Here is an 18,271-nt window from a genome sequence, read left to right on the forward strand (position 1 = left end):
ACCAGACAAAATTCCTGCACATTGACTGAAGACAGATATTGAGGCATCAGTGAACATGCTCTACCCCATATTTTAAAAGATCTGTGAAGAGGAAGAAGTACCATTAGACTAGAAGGATGGTTATCTCTTCAATATCCCCAACAAAGGTGACCCGAGTAACTGCACAATTTACAGAGGTATAACTCTTACATCAACCCCAAGCCCCAGGCAAAGAGATCAACAAAGTCATCTGAACAGAGTGAATGAACAAATCAATGCTCAGTTGTGAGACCAGCAAGCTAGCTTCTGCAAATATAGATCCTGCACAGACCAGATTTCAACACTGCACATCATAATTGAGCAGTCAATGGGATGGTACTCCCCATCTATATCAATTTCATTGACTATGAGAAGACATTTAACAGCATGGACAGACAGACCTTATGGAAACTCCTCCACTACTATGGTGTTCCAGATAAATTTATAAGAATCATCAGGGCGTCTTACAAGGGAATGACTTGCAAGAGAGTCTATGGAGGAGAACTCACTGAAGACTTCCAAGTGAAGACTCAGGGCTGTCAGGGTTGTTTGCTCTTGCCTTTTCTCTTCCTGCTGCTGGGCATATACTGGGTCATGAAAATATCCACATCAAGGAGAAGAAAGGGAATCCAGTGGATACCTTGAACACAGCTCGATGACTTTGACTTTGCAGACGACCTGGTCCTACTCTCCCATATCCAAATGCAGATGCAAGAGAAGACAATGTGGTAGTCACATCAGCACAACTTGGCTTCAACATCCACAGGGGAAAAACCAAGATCCTGAAGGCTAACACGGTCAGCACAAATGCAGTCACTCTTGTAGGTGATGCACCTGCGGAGTTTAGACCTTCACCTACCTGGGCAGTGTCAGAGACAAGCACCGACGTTAAGGCAAGAATCGTCAAAGCAAGGGCTGCCTTTATGCAGCTAACAAATATCTGGTGCTCCAAGGACCTCACGCTGCAAACCAAGATTAGTGTTTTTTTACACCACTTTAAAATCGGTCCTTCTGTATGGAGCAGAAACTTTGGTTTTATTTTGGAACCAAGCAGGACTTGGCAAAGGTGAGTAAAATATGCTTTCAAATGCAAGACTGTTCAAGGAAATGCAGTTGTGCTTGGAATTACAATTCATACAGGTTTGTATCACTTTTAAATGCACTTTGTGTCATACAGTAAGTACTTTTAGATTACTTTAGATTAATTTGAGTACTGGGGTGGTATGCCTAGATATCACACCCTACGAGTTCTACATACACGGTAAGCACGACATTTTATATTTGGCAATTAAATTCACTTGTCCCCCCTACATTTGCAAGTCCACACTTAGAACAATTTCAGGCCCCAAATCTTTAACATGGGTTCCTATTGGAGAAAAATTGTTATCGGTTTTGGAGGTAAGTACTCGACTCAGGAGGGTGAGTATTGGGAGTTAGGACCAAGGTTCCTCAAGGTCAAGGAGGGCACTAAAGTTGCACCATCAGCGATACTGGGGCGGCCGGGTGCCGGGTGCAGGGTTGCAATGTTAGCCAATGGGGCTACGGGGGCCTTTGGTTAGGGTCTGCTGACAAGCAGGCCACTCGGTTGTGGTAGCCAAGCTCCTGGAGTTAAGGTCAGTACTGCAGGGGCCAATGGCCAACACAGGAGCTGTACCACCATTGTGCAGGTCGGGACCCATAGGTCTCTTCCTTGGGGTGGGTACACCCCCTATTATGCCCCCCTCCAGTGGGAGGAGGCCTGAGCCGCTTCCTAATTGGTTGAGTCCCCTTATCTTCAAGATGGAGGGGACTGAGATATATGCTTCACCTCGCCTCCCCCACCTGAGGGATGGGGTTGGCATAGGTAGGCAAACCTCTCTTCCTAGCTTGGACTTTCCACTGATACTCCTGCCCAAAGTGGAAGTCAGAACCGGTGGGAGCCAGTTGCTGAGGGCAACAAATGGCCGGGATGGTGTCCAAAGGTGACAGGCCTTTGAAGCTTCCCCTTTTGTGGATCCAGTCCATCCTGTGGGGAGGAGGGATGACACCTCTGCCCAGGATGGGTTTTGTTTCTGGACCCAGTAGGTGGAGGCTCTCTACCCAACGGTCCAGACACCTGTCTGGTGGTAGTAAATGGCAGGCAGCCACTCAGGAACCACACCAGGGCTGGTCGATTTTCAGAAGGCATCTATAAGATGCCCACTGAGTGCTGTTTACCTTAAATCCAACACAGGCATCGGTGTGGGTTTAATGTGCTGAGAAGTTTGCTACCATACTTCCCCTATTTAGTAAAGCCATTATGGCACTGTGGAGTTCATAGTGATCATCTCCCAGACCATATACTCTTTATGGCTTTACTACACTTACCGTGTCTAAGACCGGACATAGACACTGTAGGGATACAGGGCTATTGCCTCTGTACCCTCAACTTAGGGCTGGTACACCCTGCTGGAGTGACTTACTTAGGCCTTAAGCAGTGGATTGCAGACATGGCATACAGGGATGTATCAATACCCAAAGAGTGTTCCCCGTGTGATTCTTCCTCAATTATCAACACAAATATTAGCTCATACTCATTCATACACTTAAGGCATACAACCAATAAGCCTTGTTTTTAATAAAAATGATATCTCCTCCTTTATTTTACACAACAGATTATGCAAATCATTGATAAAAAACACTTCATGAATACATTTTAATATCCATTGATTTAAAAAACACATTAGTTCTTCTTTATAATTAATTTCTCCTCCAGGGACAATACTTAGTTTTCATCCAAGTGTAGAAGTTACTTCAACAACTTTGGAGTGCACATGTCACACATTAGTGATTTATATTGATCTGTATGATGTACATATATTCCCAAAGAAACATATAATGAGAAAGTATTTTCAAATATACACACAGATTGTCTATCAAAGGAAAAAATAATTAGAAACCTAATATAATTTTAAAACAATTTTCATATTATTTAAAACCAAATGTCGATGTGGCGTTTCGGTGGACTGGAGTTAGTTGACACCACCTTCTTCAGGACAGGTGTATGCATAAAATACAATATAGTTGATTCTAAAAAATTGCAAAAACACAATGTATATGCAAGCGTTTAACAAAGGAGGGTATAGCTAAAAACAGGCACTAGCATATTAGTGTGGGCACATCCATTCTATTCCACTTTTGGACCCTGTGATGAAACAGATTATTTGAACAGTGTCACCACTACTTTTCCAAAAACACTGTTCACTAAAACGCATTCCCTCTCCCATTCGTTCTACTTATTGATCAAACTCTGACTCACTTAGAGATGCTCACTAATGAAATTCTTCATGTTGCATAGAGATTCATTCATTATTTGGCGGGGATTTTCCTCCTATTAAGCTGACGGTCTGAAATCTATATATAATGTCTAAAATGAGTGCATAGATCTTATAAGTTAAGTTCATTGTTTTCAAATGGATGCATCAGGGATTTATTAAGCTCACCCTTTAGATCTGGATATTATTGCTTAATCCTTAGATCTGTAAAATCCATTTGGGCCGTGGCTTTTTCAATGCAATTCGGCAGATGGACACTGGAATTCTTATTTTTGATAACCAGTAGTCCGTTTACGTATATCTTCATTATCGATTCTATTAGATATATATAATTCATTATTAATATTAATTAATGCTAAATCTGTTGTTTTAGGAAGAAGCATTTTTCAAATCAAACTATTTTTTAAGAAATTTTGACCAGATTTAATACTTTTAAATATTCACCTGGTCACAACTACCATATGGTTCACTACTCGTTCTTATATGGCTCAATTTATTAGCAACTCTAGTGGGTCACGTACATATATCTACTCTCCTTTAATAGTTGGCTTGCTTGAATCCAAACGCCTAAATCTAAAAGGATTCAAAAGCTGAAATAACCTCACTGCCCCATATTACAATTCTTTACATAAAAACTCTCCCAGAGACTCACTGCACGTATAAATGCATGAGATTCGGTCAGCCGTTCCTCAGGTACTGATTTCAAGGACTTCTTTGCAGGCAGCTTATATACGCTTAACACCTAATGTTTAATTAATAAAGTCCTTGCACCTGTTTCCCCTGGTTGGGTCAAGCACTTCCGGGGTCAACTAATCCTCCTACCTATGGAGAAAACTAGATAAGTTTGGTGGCCATCTTGGAGTGTCAAATACAAATAGAGTTCATTATCATCTTATGAGAATAAATTAAAAGAATAAATTAAAATCTCGAAATCCGTCCTGGCTTGACTAAAAGTATTATCGATGAGGCACGTTTAATATTTGGACCACTTTGATTATTGTGTGTTATTAACAAATAACACATTTACAGTATATGGGTGAGTTTGGTGGCCATCTTGGAATATCAACTACAAGTAGAGCTCAATATCATCTTATAAAAGTAGATTAAGATCACCAAGTCAACCTTGACTCAACTAGATATATTGTTACTAAGGCCCATTTTATATTCAGTCCACTTCAATTGTTGTATGTTTATACGTATTAGCATGCTTTTATCGAGCTAATGTTGAAATACTGTCCTTTGTTCGATATACGGGGACTCTAGGTATTCCATTATTGCCAGCATTTATTTTAGAGAAATATCACGGCCATTTTGAAATTACTGTGTTATTTACTAGAGTTATATTCCTCTTTTCTGTATAGGCCAATATGTTCTCAGTCACAGCATCTAAAAGGCGTATCCAGAGTATCTATTATGAATAATAAATTAATTGATTATTGCTCAGGAATTCATTCAGGGCCACTGCCTCATACTTATCCTCGCTTATAGAGGGAATTACGATTATCTACATATATTCAATATTACTTACAAAACACACTGTGAGTGTCTCAGATACTGGTCCCCACCAGTATTTTTTATATGAGTTTTCAAAAACCATCACTGAGATAAGACATCAATAAAAATCAAATCTTCTTAGTTCATTTATTTTTGTTGTTATTTATTTTTCTTAACTATGGGGAGACTGATACTATTTAATGATCGAGGATCCTAATGATATATTCTCTAACTTGATTAACTAACTTTCTTGGGGAAGGAACTGCTAGTTTTAAGGGATGTATGAGTGTAAGGAAATAATCTCTGCCTCTAATATAGAGTGTATTAAGGAGATGGTAGAGTGGCTAGTGAATTACTGTCAAAAGAGTACTAATAGAAATTTAAGGTTGAGGCTTAAGAAAGGAAATTTATAAGTGTTCTATTTACTCTTCACAGACCTTATCAAGGGGAACATAATAAATTAAGAAATACTGATAATGATGAACTTAGAACTTGGAGATTAAAATCGTTATAAGGTGAGAACTATGGAACTAAATAATAAAATAAATAAATATCTAAAGAAAACTAGTTGGAAGTCCTTACTAGAGTGTGAATAATGGAAATATTTTTTCACTAATTTAGAATTCTTTTTGTGGAAGTACAAGTGCTAACTTTAGAAGATGAAAAAAGAATAGCAAAATCAAGAGACTATAAAAGGTAAATGAGCTTTTTTTATTTGATTAAATAAATAGATAAATAGATGTATAGGTACGGTAAAAAAAAGGTGTTAGGCTAACTGCTTGTGGAAAAGGAAGAAATGTGCTCAATTGATTTCTGAAGCTAAGCAGGGTGGGGCCCGGTTAGTACCTGGATGGGAGACTGCCTGGGAATACCAGGTGTTGTATGGTTCCTGTAGCCCCTAAAGGAGAAGGTATAGAAAACATGAAGGCAATTATAATTTGTATTTGTATAGATGTGTATGTATTTCACATCAGTGTGTTGTTAAATAGATGTACTATGCTGAATTTCAAGTTGTATTTTGTTTAGATTCTAATTGTAATGTTCTATGTTTGTAAACAGCCCTGAAGAAGCGCAGTGGAGCGCGAAACACGTGTTGGCTTTGTACAGACTGCGGCTATATTTTGACTGCTTAAGAAAAATTAATAACAACAAAAATAAATGAACTAAGAAGATTTGATTTTTATTGATGTCTTATCTCAGTGATGGTTTTTGATATATTCAATGTTCGTTCACTGTCATTGATATTCATCCAAGAAAACTCTATTAAAGAATTCTTTCCTACTCTTCCCTGGTATTGAGTCCATATATACGGGTTTTGAATTTACTCAAAAAGAATTGTTCCCTACACTTTCGTTTTTTGTCCAGGTCCCCACCCCCTGCTATTCCTGTGATTTTTTTCCAGTACAAACCCCTTAAAGTCATCCACTTTGTGTTTTCATGAGAGCCAGTCCTTAGTTAAGGGGGCAGTTTGTTTTCCTGTACGTAGTGCTGACTATGCTCATTGAGGCGTATCTGTACCTCTCTAGACGTTTAGCCCACATATCCTTTGTTGCACAGGCATATGATCAGATATATTGTGTTTTTGGTTCTACAATTTACCATAGAGTTACAGGTATGTTTAATGCCATCCAGTACAATTTCCTTACCTTTGACTATGGTGCTACAGTTTGTACATGTACTGCAAGGGAAATTACCCACCACTTTTTTATTTCTGTCTATACTCCTCTGTCGGATTTGTTTCAGTTCTCTATATGTGTGAACCACACTATTTCCTGTAGTTTTATTCCTACGAAAGGAGAAGAGTGGTTTATCTAGTGGTTCTTGCTCATTTCCTGATAGTAGCGACCAGTTTCTATTGATCAGGTTTTTTATTTTGTTACTAATTCCTGAAAAGTTGATCACTCATACTATCTTTTCGATGTTTCTGTTGTTATTCTTATTGTTCTCTTCAAATAGTAGTTCTCTATTATAGTATTTTGCCCTTTTGTATGCCTGTTTAATTATTCCTTTAGGGTAACCTCTGTCACTTAACTTAGTTTTCAAATTTTGCGATTCACAAAATCCCCTGTATTTGTACAGTTTCTCATTTGGCAGACAAACTGGCCAAAAGGTATATTATCCTTCTGCCATCTAGGGTGGTTGCTTTCGTAATGAAGGATAGTATTTCTATCTGTAGGTTTGGTGTACAACTCTACTTCCAGATTTTTTTCTTTGGCTATTATTTTAATATCTAGAAAATCACAAAACTCTTGACTGATGGTCGATGTAAACTTCAAGTTAGGGTATCCACAGTTTAGCCAGTTAATAAAACTGTCCAGACTTCCTTTGTCTCCTTCCCAAATGAAGAACACATCGTCTATGAAGCGCGACCAATATGATACATTTTCATTAATAGGGTCTGCTTCATTTGAAGATGTGCTTTTCTTCAAATGCACCAACATATAAACATGCCAGACTGGGAGCGCATGTGGCGCCTATGCTAGTCCCTTTTATCTGGCAGAAAAAATTCTCATTAAAAAGGAAGATAATATTTTTTAAGATGAATTCAGTGAATTCTATGATTGAGAGTGATCGTGCTGTTAGATCACCATATTCATCCTGCAGAAGGTTCCTGATGGTATCCACTGTATCATTTTGTGGGATTTTGGTGTACTGTTCTTCAATGTCTAACGACACCAGCCACTAACATCTTGAATCAAATCTCAGTCCTTCTACTTTTCTGATCATGTCAGTAGCATCCTTTATATAGGATTTTTGTTGAGATACCAGGGGTCTTAGAAAACCATCCATATATTTACTTAGTGGCTCAGTGAGAGAGTTGATGCTTGATATTATAGGGCGCATAGGAGGGTCTAATAAGTTTTTGTGTACTTTTGGTAGTCCGTATAGGGCCGGTGATACTAGGCAAAGGTTATAGAGATATTCATATTCCTTGACAGATTACCTCATTTTCCTTCGCTAAATCAATACAGCGTTTTATTCTTATTTGTAAGTCCATCCATTCCTGCTGACTAGATGGTCTATAATGGTCTCCTACTGCTAAGAGGGCCTCCATTCTCCTGTTGTAATCACATGTGTCTAGTAGAACAATACTGCTGTCCTTATCCCCTGGTTTTATTGTGATATCATCACATTTCTCTAGGTTCTTAAGGGCTATCCTCAGATCTTTTTGTAGGTTATTGTTATAATTAAAGCTATTTTTCTTCTTTTTTTTTAAATTTATTTTTTGATTAGTATTGAAAATTATGCATGTTACATACATAACATTGTAGATTCCTTTTAGTCAATAAACAAACATTACAACACATGGCATGAAAAAGGTACAGTAATGCATAGATTATACATAAAGGGCAAAGCAGTGGTTGTAGCGAGCTAATCAGACACAACAAGGATATACATCAGAGTCAGGTGGTGAGTCATTATTGTGTGAGCGGAGTTTTGCAATAGTGGTTCCCAAATGTCCTTTGGTCTAGATACAGTTCTTCAGCATACAAAGCCAGAGTCTCATGACACTACACCATGTCTTTTAACCACTGTGTAGTAGAGGGGCACACACGACTCTCCCAGGACATGGTCACCCTGCGCATAGCTAGTAATAGCGCTATTTTAATAAATCTGCACAACATTCCTTTCAGAGATGGCACCAGGCCCAGTAGGCATACATGTGGGGAGCAATCCAAGGTAAGACCTGTCATGTCATGCAGTATGGTGATCACAGCTACCCAAAAGTCTGCTACCTTCCCACACTCCCATGCTGAGTGCCAGAAGTCCGCACCCGAGGCACTGCACCGCTTGCATCTGTCATGGTCTCTAAGACCACATTAGAATAGTTTATGTGGTGTATGGTAAGCTTGTTGTAGATACTTAAAATGGATTATCAGTAAGTTGCCATTAGATGTGAGTGCCTGAGTCAGCTGGCAACTATACTCCCAGTCCTTCTGTGTGAGTGGCGGATCCAGTTTCCTATTCCAATGCTCCATGCTTTTGATCTGAGGTAACGGAGTTTCGTCTCTAGCTGTTCGATAGAGCTTAGTCACCAACTTACGTCTCGTGGGGCTGGAAAGCAGTTTATGTAGAGGTTGCAGCATCGGGGTTCTGTCGGGAATGTAGGGTGGTGTGCCGGTAGTGCCTTTCAAAGTCTATGAATGATAAAAACGAATGTAGGCATCTGATTAAGTACATAGCTATGGTCAGCTTGCTTAATAAAACTACCATTCGGGAAGAGGTCTTGCATTTTGTCAATGCCAGCTAGGGTTACGGTGCGCATGACACCCCTCTTGTGTGTGACTGATATTTCCGTATGATGTGCCAGAGGCATAAGTAGGGACTATAGCGGGAGTTTACCCACCTTGCGGCCTAGTGCCTGCCAAGCAACAATAGCGGCATCAGTGGAGTTAATTTCTGAATGAGGTATGCCCCTACGCATGTGGGTCAGTATGAAACCCAGGGGGATAGGGTGTGTATCTCCATCCTCCACAACTACATGTGGGATGTAATCATGAGTGCGGTACCAGTAGTAAGCAAACTGAGCCTGTGTGCATAGATAGTAAAGGTGTATGTCAGGTACACTGGATCCCCCTCTTCTGTAGTCTACAGTGACGGTCTCCAGACTCACACATGCTTGTTTACCCCCATATCAGTTTAAATAAAAGCGTTCAAAGTGTTTTGAACAGCGTTGTGGGGAGAGATATGGGGATGGTGCTGAACAAGTAAAGGAACGTAGGCAGGACAACCATTTTTATAAGTACCATGCGATCTGCCAGTGATAGCGGCAGGCGTATCCATCAATCTACCTGTTGTTCCAGCTTCGCGTTGGCAATACCTTCATTTTTGCAAACCACAACATCTGGGTCATGATGGACCCAGAACCTGAGGTACTTTACGGGTTCCGCAGACCACATCAGCGGGAACTCCAACGTATATGGGGAGGTGGAAGCAGTAAGCGGGACAACCAATGATTTAGACCAATTGATAGTAAGGGCAGAGAATCGTCTGAAAAGGATACATGCTCTCAGTACCGGAGACAGAAAGGTCTGTGGCTCTCTTACAAATAGAAGCATATCATCCGCATAGAGTGATATGCTCACAAGGCGGTGGGCAAACTGCAATGCTGCTGCCCTATGGCGCTGGCAAATAATACAGGCAAGGGGTTCTAGCGTTATCGTGAATAGGAGCGCTGAGAGGGGACAGCCCTGCCTCGTACCCCTACAAATCGGAATGGTGTCTGATGTTATGCCCTCTATGTGTACGCACGCTGATGGGGCGGTGTACAATAAACGTAACCAGTTGATGAAGAGGGTTGGAAAACCCATCCGCTGGAGAATACTGAAAAGAATGCATCAAGCATCACAGCCGCCACCTGCAGGTCAGGGTCTAGAATGTTGTACATGGCAAACAGCATCCGCAAGTTGTGTGATGTGGATCTTTCGGGTATGAATCCGGACTGATCTGGTAGGACTAAATTGGGCATCAGCGGTGTAAGTCTAGTTCCCAATATTTTCGCCAGCAGTTTTGCGACTATGTTTAAAAGTGACAGCGGACAAAAGGAATCACATCGATTTGGTGGTTTGTCTTTTTTGAGCAAAGTGATAATGGGAGCTTCCCTGAGTGTTGGGGGGAGCGAGCCCACTTCAAAGGCTTTGGCGCACATATCAAAAAGGTAAGGCGTCAGCACTTCTGCGAACTCTTTATAAAATTCGCCTGTGAGTCCGTCAGGGCCCGGAGCTTTTTTATTCGGAAGCGATTTTATCGCTGTTTTTATGTCATCTTCAGTTATAGGTTGGCAAAGGTAGTCCCTGTGGTTGTCCGAGAGCCACGCAAGAGCAATATCTGTTAGACAGTCATCCAATTCTGTGGGCGGTGCACTATTCTGTGCGGTATACATGTCTGTGTAAGTTGTTTGGAATTGCGTGACGATGTCTCTCATAGAATAGGTGTCCGTTATTTTAGTGATGGTGTGTCTGTCTTCCCTGGCCTTGATTTTTGGACGCTAGTGTGTGTCCCGGTCTGCCTCTCTCCCTGTAAGCACGGGCAATATGACGCCTGGATAAATATTGAATTTCATCATCCGCTAATTTATTATACTCCGTAATTGATTCCTTGATTTGGGCAAGGAGCGCTGTGCTGGGTGAACACTCGTATTCTCGCTCTAGGCTCTGTAGGAAATGTGCAGTTTTAGCCAGTTCGCCCCTTATGTCGTTTAGAATTCCCGCGGTCGTGCTAATGCATACTCCTCCGATCATGGCTTTAAAGGCTTTCCAGAGGACTGCGGCACTGTCCACAAACCCCTTGTTCCATGCAAAGTGTTGTATAATCACCTCCCAAATGATGTGTGTGTATAGCGGCTCAGAGCGGTTGCACCAGGTAAACTGTCGGGAAAAAGTTTGTGGGACGTGCAGTTCTTGCCTAACTGGATTGTGGTCTGACAGTGTCCTGGGGAGCACCTCAATATCAGAAACCAAGGTTGTGCTGATATCACTCAATAACCAGTAGTCCAACCGGGACCAACTAGCGTGGGCGGTGGAAACATGAGTACCTTCAAGCTTAGATGGGTTACGCAGGCACCACACATCCAACAAGGCAAGCTCCACCATGCCATCATTGCTAACCCTGGCAGATCTGGGAGAATGCCCCGCCATCCCGCTCAACTTGTCTTTACTCTGGTCTAGATGAGTATTCAGATCTCCACCCCATAGTATGGTAGCATCCAGCCATTCCCACAATGTGGAGAATATGCATTTGTAAAATGCAGTGTCTTCTACATTAGGACCATACATGTTCACCAGAGTGATTAGAGCCCCTGCCACCTTGCCGTGAGCCATGGCATACCAGCCTGCATCGTCTATGTGACTTTTGATCATAATAAAGGGTAAGTTTCTCTTTATGAGGGTGAGTACACCCCTGGCATATGATGAGTGCGAAGAGGCTTGCCTGTAGCCCACCCATTTGGCCCCTACCTGCGCCTCAGTATGACGTGTGAGGTGTGTTTCTTAAATGAGTGTGATTTTTACGTTGTGTCAATCTAGATAAGCCAGTACCTGCCATATTGTATTGGGAGAGTTAAGTACCCGCACATTCCACGTTAAACAAACAATTTTTTCATGCACCATCTAGTTGAATGCACCATAAAGCATCTTTTCAAAACCGCTGCACCTCATGTAATAGCATAGCTCAGTACCCTTTAGCCACAATGACAATTCCCCTCTGACCCCCCTCCTGCCCAAACCCCCACCCACTTCAGCAACCCCAACCTGCCAAAGTCATCCCAATCCACCCCTAACCCATAAGAAAGAAAAGCTGCCGTAACAGCAGTGGGGATCACCCGTGGGGGAGCGCTGGAGCGCAGAGTTACTCCTTGGTGTAAAGGGAGGTGGCCGGAGACAATTTCCCACCCTGAGCTAAATATCAATCAAGACAGATCAGCAGTAATGACTAGAAAGATAAGAAACATGTAAAAGGATAGAAAAGTCTTATCTGCCGTATCAGAGTTCAGGTCAGCACGCGGATGGAGTCCGCACCCCATGCAAATCTAAGCGTGCTTGCAGGAAAGTTCCATAGCGACGTGACACCAGCACTTTCTGTAGAAAAAGGTCCATTGGAGTGCAAATAGAAGGTCACTCTGCCGTGTCCTGTGAGGAAGCTTTGTTGTCGTCCTTCTCCTGGGTAGAAGAGTTCTTAGACTTGCGTTTCAGTGACTTATAATAGTCCATTGCAGATTTCGGCGAGGTGAGGATCCGTGCTTTGCCATTTAGTTTGATTCGCTGTCTTGCTGGATACAGCATTGCGTATTTTTACAGCCGGTTGGTATTCCTTCCGAGCTGCTTGCACCCCTGCGGTGAGGTCCGGCTAGAAGGCTAGAGAATTGCCCTCATGTACAATGTTCCCCTGCTCTCTGGCCATGCGGAGGATGGCATCACGATCTCTGTAATTGAGGAGTTGTGCGATTATGGGACGTGGAGGAGTCACCATTGGAGGTCTGACGGCCAGAGAGTGATGGGCACGTTTGACTATCAACACAGGTGATAGATTCTCGGTCCCAAAAATCGCCTGTAAGAGAGACTCAATGTATGTTTCGAGGCGGCCTGTGTTGGTGGATTCTGGTAAGCCTGTGATGCACAGGTTATTACGCCTTGATCTGGCTTCAAGGTCTTCATTTTTGGCTTGAATCACCGGAAGCACTTTCTCCATGGCCGAGTTTTGGATGCCACAAGCTGTAATCCATCCTCAGTGTCCGATATTCGTGCTTCCGCCTCGTCGATTCACAGAGCTTGCTTGTCCAGTTTGGCAGATACGTGGTCCATTCTTAGACTTAGAGCGTAAATCTTGCCATCTATGCTCTGTAGACTGGACTGGACTGCCGCGGGTGTTTTTTCTATCGCAGATAAGCTGTCCTTGGGGTTGTCTATTTCAGAGTCTGATGTGATCCGTTGTTGAAATTTATTTGCCTTGCGAGGTTCAAGCATGAGGCGAGGCTGGCTGCATTCTGTTTTGCCCATTTTCAACATGGATCTGTATGCGTGTTGCACGTGTAAGGAGGTAGGTAATGAGCGGTATTCTAAAACACACAGACTCAGCCGGCAATGGGCCCCCCATGCCTGACTGGTAGCTGGAGTGCCCTTGCTGAGTAGATGCTTGGTGACCGTATCAGAAGCAATTCAAAGGCAAGGCCACAATGTGACGGCTCCCCCACTTTCACAGCCAACCACACCGCCGAGCTTGTCGTTATAGCAGTACTACCCCTGTGAGGTCTGGGGCTAGTGCAATACTGTGCTCAATCTCATGGGCCTTTCCAGACACTGGTGTGCCCCCACAGAGCAGAGCTAAGAGCGCGCCAGTCCACAATGCGCACTTATGTGTAAGGCGGGTGAAAGTTCCATAGGATGCCACAATATTATGCTGTCGCTCTGTTGGGTACGGCAGCCAAGTAGTAGTTAAAATATATGAACCTCACCTCCACTGCCACAGGATGTCATGGCATTGTGTGACAAAGCTACGTATAGCAGGGGATTGTTAGCAGGTAGATGGCGACATCAGTTATAAGAGACCCGGGGTCCCGGAATCCCTCCCGCGTATCACAGGCTGAGGATTGGGTAAAGGAAGAGAACTAATTGTTACATGAAACCACGGCACCGCAGCGACCCAAGAGATGCGTCGGGCTCCCGGCTACTCAGCAGACGTGAGGTGCAGGCTTTAAGAGTTGGTGTAAGCACAAGCGCGGACCCGGACAGATATCCCTCAATCCGGCAGCCGACACTCGAGCTGGCTCCCGGAGCGCTGGGTCGGATATAGGCGGTGTCACTTCTAGCCCCGGCATGCTCAGTGTTATGCCTCCAATGTGCGCCGGGAGGAACCGCACACTCCCCGTTCCCCAGCGACCTGATCGCAGGGCAGGCTGAGCACCCACAGCAGTTGGGCAGGGTGGCGAGGCAGTCCACACCCACAGACGTGACGTGCACCCACCAGCCCCACACAGTCCCAGAGAGCCATCGGGCAGCCAACAAGCTCCTGGCTCCGCTCATTGATCGCGGCTTTCAGTTCCGCCGCAGGAAGAACGCCAGCTTCTGCCACAAGATTTAGGCCGCTATTTTAGGGATAGGAGCCCGCCTGTAAAGTTGCGGCATGCAGGATCGCCACAGCCACTGGAGTTAATATTTTTACAGCTTATGAAAGCGCAATTATTGCGCGGTCAGCCTCCGTACGCCGTGACGATGTTTGTGGGCAGGATTTTTGATGAATAGGCGCTCCGGCCGGCAGAGCTACACTAAAACACAGCCATCTTGCCTGGCACCTTCTAGCGCCCCCCAAGCTATTATTCTTCTTAAGCAAATCTTCTAAGCCTTTTTCTACAACCCTCTCAAAGGTCTCTACTCTCTTGTCAACCATCTGTTGTGAGGGTGTCCATGTAGATATAGGTTTTAATCCTGAGCAGTTTACTTTTTGAATCGGCTCTTTATTAGCAAAAAAACCTTTTCAAGCCTAATTTTTCTGAAGATGCTCTTTATATCCTTTTCTATTTCAAAGTTATCTGGGGATGCTGTTGGTGCAAATACTAGTCCCTTTTCCAATACTAAAGGTTCTTCTTTAGTTAATATCCTAGTGGATAAATTAATTATGGGTGCTTTTTTGCTCATTATTCCCATGTTTTCTGACTCCTAGTCCTCAGTTACTGATTTCTATAAGGCGCTTGTAGTTGAAAGTTCCCTCGGGCCCTCCCTCTCAGTCCCTTATTTTCTCTTGGTTGTTGTTCTAAAAAAGACTTCTGACCTTCTCTGAATTGATTATCACTGTTGTCCTTTCTATTTCTTTGATTCCCTCTACTCTCATCTTTGGATTCTGTGCTTGCATACGAGGTGCAGAGAGAAACTCTTGCACGTTTCTTCTGGCCTCTCGGTCAATATGGGTACCAGTTTTTATTTTGGTATGCTTCCTGTGCTCCAATCTTTTTGAAGGTAGGGGTTTACTTTCTCCACACTATATCTATTAACATCTTTTCTAAGTTTCTTCATTTTTTTATTTATCAAATAGTCTTTATAACCCCCTACATCCTCTTTTATTTCTTCCAGTTTACGTTTAGTCTCTTCTAGGGTGTTGTTTTCTTTAAGTTGTAACTCCATTTTCTCTATTTCCTTTCTTTCCACTATACGGATTACTTTCTTCTTTAAATTCCATAGGGTATTCCATTTTTCAGAGTTTTCATCTGATATAGTGAGTGTACTAATCATCCTAGAGTTACCACCAATAATTTTGGTAAACTGATCTTCCTAAAAACCAAATGTTTTAAGAGTATCCATATTTCAAATTACAGTGATCTTTTCCATAGACCAATAACCTTTCCAGCTAACAAGCTATACAAAGAATCCAAAACCAAAACAGAGAGGTGCCCTTCAGATACAAAGGGAACTGGGTCAAGTAGCACCAATAACCAAAGAATGTTCCCTATGAGGTTCTTTCTCATTTATCAACACAAATAATAGCTCATACTCATTCATACATTTAAAGCATACAACCAAAAAGCCTTGTTTTTAGTAAAAATTATATCTCCTCCTTTATTTTACAAAACAGATTATACAAATTATTGATAAAAACACTTAATAATTTCTCCTCCAAGGGACAGTCCATAGTTTTTATCCAAGTGTAGAAGTTAGTTCAACAACTTTGGAGTGCACATCTCACACATTAATGATTTATATACTGATCTGAATGATGTACATATATTCCCAAAGAAACATATAATGAGAAAGTATTTTCGAACATACACACAGATTGTCTATCAAAAGAAAAAATAATTAGAAACCTAATATCATTTAAAACAATTTTCATATTATTTAAAACCAAATGTCGATGTGGCGTCTCAGTGGACTGGAGTTAGTTGACACCACCTTCTTCAGGACCGGTTTATGCGTAAAATACAATATAGTTGATTCTAAAAAATGCAAAAACACAAAATATATGTAAGCGTTTAACAAAGGAGGCTATAGCTAAAAACAGGCACTAGTATATAAGTGTGGACACATCCATTCTATTCCACTTTCAGACCCTGTGATGAAAAAGATTATTCGATCAGTCTCACCACTACTTTTCCAAAAACACTGTTCACTAAAACGCATTCACTCTCCCATTCATTCTACTTATTGACCAAACTCCGACTTACTTAGAGATGCTCACTACTGAAATTCTCCATGTTTCATAGGAATTCATTTATTATTTGGTGGGAATTTCCTTCCTATTCAGCTGACGGTCTGAAATCTATATATAATATCTAAAATTAGTACATAGATCTTATAAGTTAAAATAATTGTTTTCCAATAGATGCATCAGGGATTTATTAAGCTCACCCTTTCGATCCGGATATTAATGCTTAATCTTTAGATCTGTAAAATCTGTTCAGGCCGTGGCTTTTTCAATCAAATACGGCGGATGGACACTGGAATTCTTTTTTTTGATAACCAGTAGTCCGTTTATTTATTTATATCATTTATAGAGGGCATGAATCACCCCGGTTGGGGTATCTATGCGCTATGGCGGCGTTCGGGAACAGCAGATTAGGTGGATCAGAACAGTGAAGTTTTTAGTTTTTTCCTAAAGGACATGTAGTTTGTGCATTGGCAAATGTCCATGAGTAGTTGGTTCCAGAGTTGAGGTGCTAGGTAAGAAAAGGCTTTGTCTCCTAATCTAGTTTGCTTAATGCGCGGTATGCTTAATGCGCGGTACGATAAGGAGATCCTTGCCTCCTGACCGGAGGGTTCGCGAGGGGGTGTATCTGGGTCCCATTTTATTTAAGGCTTTAAACACCATGCAGTTGACCTTGAATTTAATTATTTTACGTATGGGCAGCCAGTGTAGTTTGCGGAGAAGGGGGAGTGAGTCTGCTCTGGGGGGGGAACTGGTGACTAGACGGGCTGCCGTATTCTAGACTACTTGCAGCCTGCTCACGGAGGTTTCCTTTGCTGAGATCAGTAGGGCATTGCTGTAGTCCAGGCGGCTTAGGACCAATGCTTGTACCAGGGTTTTATGTGTGGAGGAAGGGAGAAGGTGAAAGACTCTACGGAGCAGGCTTAGTGCATGGAAGCATGCTCGAGTGGTTTCAACAACATGTTCCTCCAGGTTTAATTAGGACCCCTAGGTTCTTGACCACTGGTTTTGGGGACAGTGCTGGTCCCAGTTCCACAGGCCACCAGTTGGGTGACCATCTGGTTACTACATCTTTGAATAGCATGATTTCAGTTTTTTCTGCATTTAACTGAAGGAAGTTGTTGCTCATCCATTCGTTATGGTTTTCATGCCCTCTGCGAAGATGTCCTCGATGTTAGTGGTGTTTTGTCGAAGGAAAGGAGCAGCTGCGTGTCGTCCATGTAGGATATAGGTATGAATCCAATGTTTCTCAGAAGTGATGAAAGTGGGGCAACATAACTGTTAAATAATGTGGGGCTAAGGCAAGAGCCCGGTGGGACACCCTTAGAAACCGTGGTGGTCTGAGATTTGAACGGATCTAGGTTTACAGTTTGGGTTCTCAACCTTCAGGAAATCCGTCAGCCAATTGAATGCATTGTCCTGACTGCCTATGGCTCTTAGTCTCTTTAGCAGGATCTGGTGTGAGATGGTGTCGAATGCCGCGGACAGGTCGAGCAGTATGAGAATTACTGCTCGGCCAGCGTCTGCGTGCATTCAGATGTCATCTATGTCATCTGTAACATTAACCAGAGCTGATTCCGTACTGTGTCTGGGGAGGACGCCTGACTGTGAGTGGTCAAGGCACTCAGAGGATTCAATGAAAGTAGACAGGTGTGCAATAATATGTTTTTCAAGTAGTTTGCTATGGAGAGGGAGGAGCGAGATTGGTCGGTAATTGGAGATCACGTCAGGGGATAGTTTGGTATTTTTCCTAATAGGCAGAATTTGAGCGGGTTTCCACTCCTTTGGAAGCTTGCCTTCCTTTATTGAACTGTTTAGTATGGAGCAGATTGGGG

The sequence above is a fragment of the Triturus cristatus genome, chromosome 5_2 (genome assembly GCF_964204655.1).
Source record: "Triturus cristatus chromosome 5_2, aTriCri1.1, whole genome shotgun sequence".
In the NCBI taxonomy this organism is placed as follows: domain Eukaryota; kingdom Metazoa; phylum Chordata; class Amphibia; order Caudata; family Salamandridae; genus Triturus; species Triturus cristatus.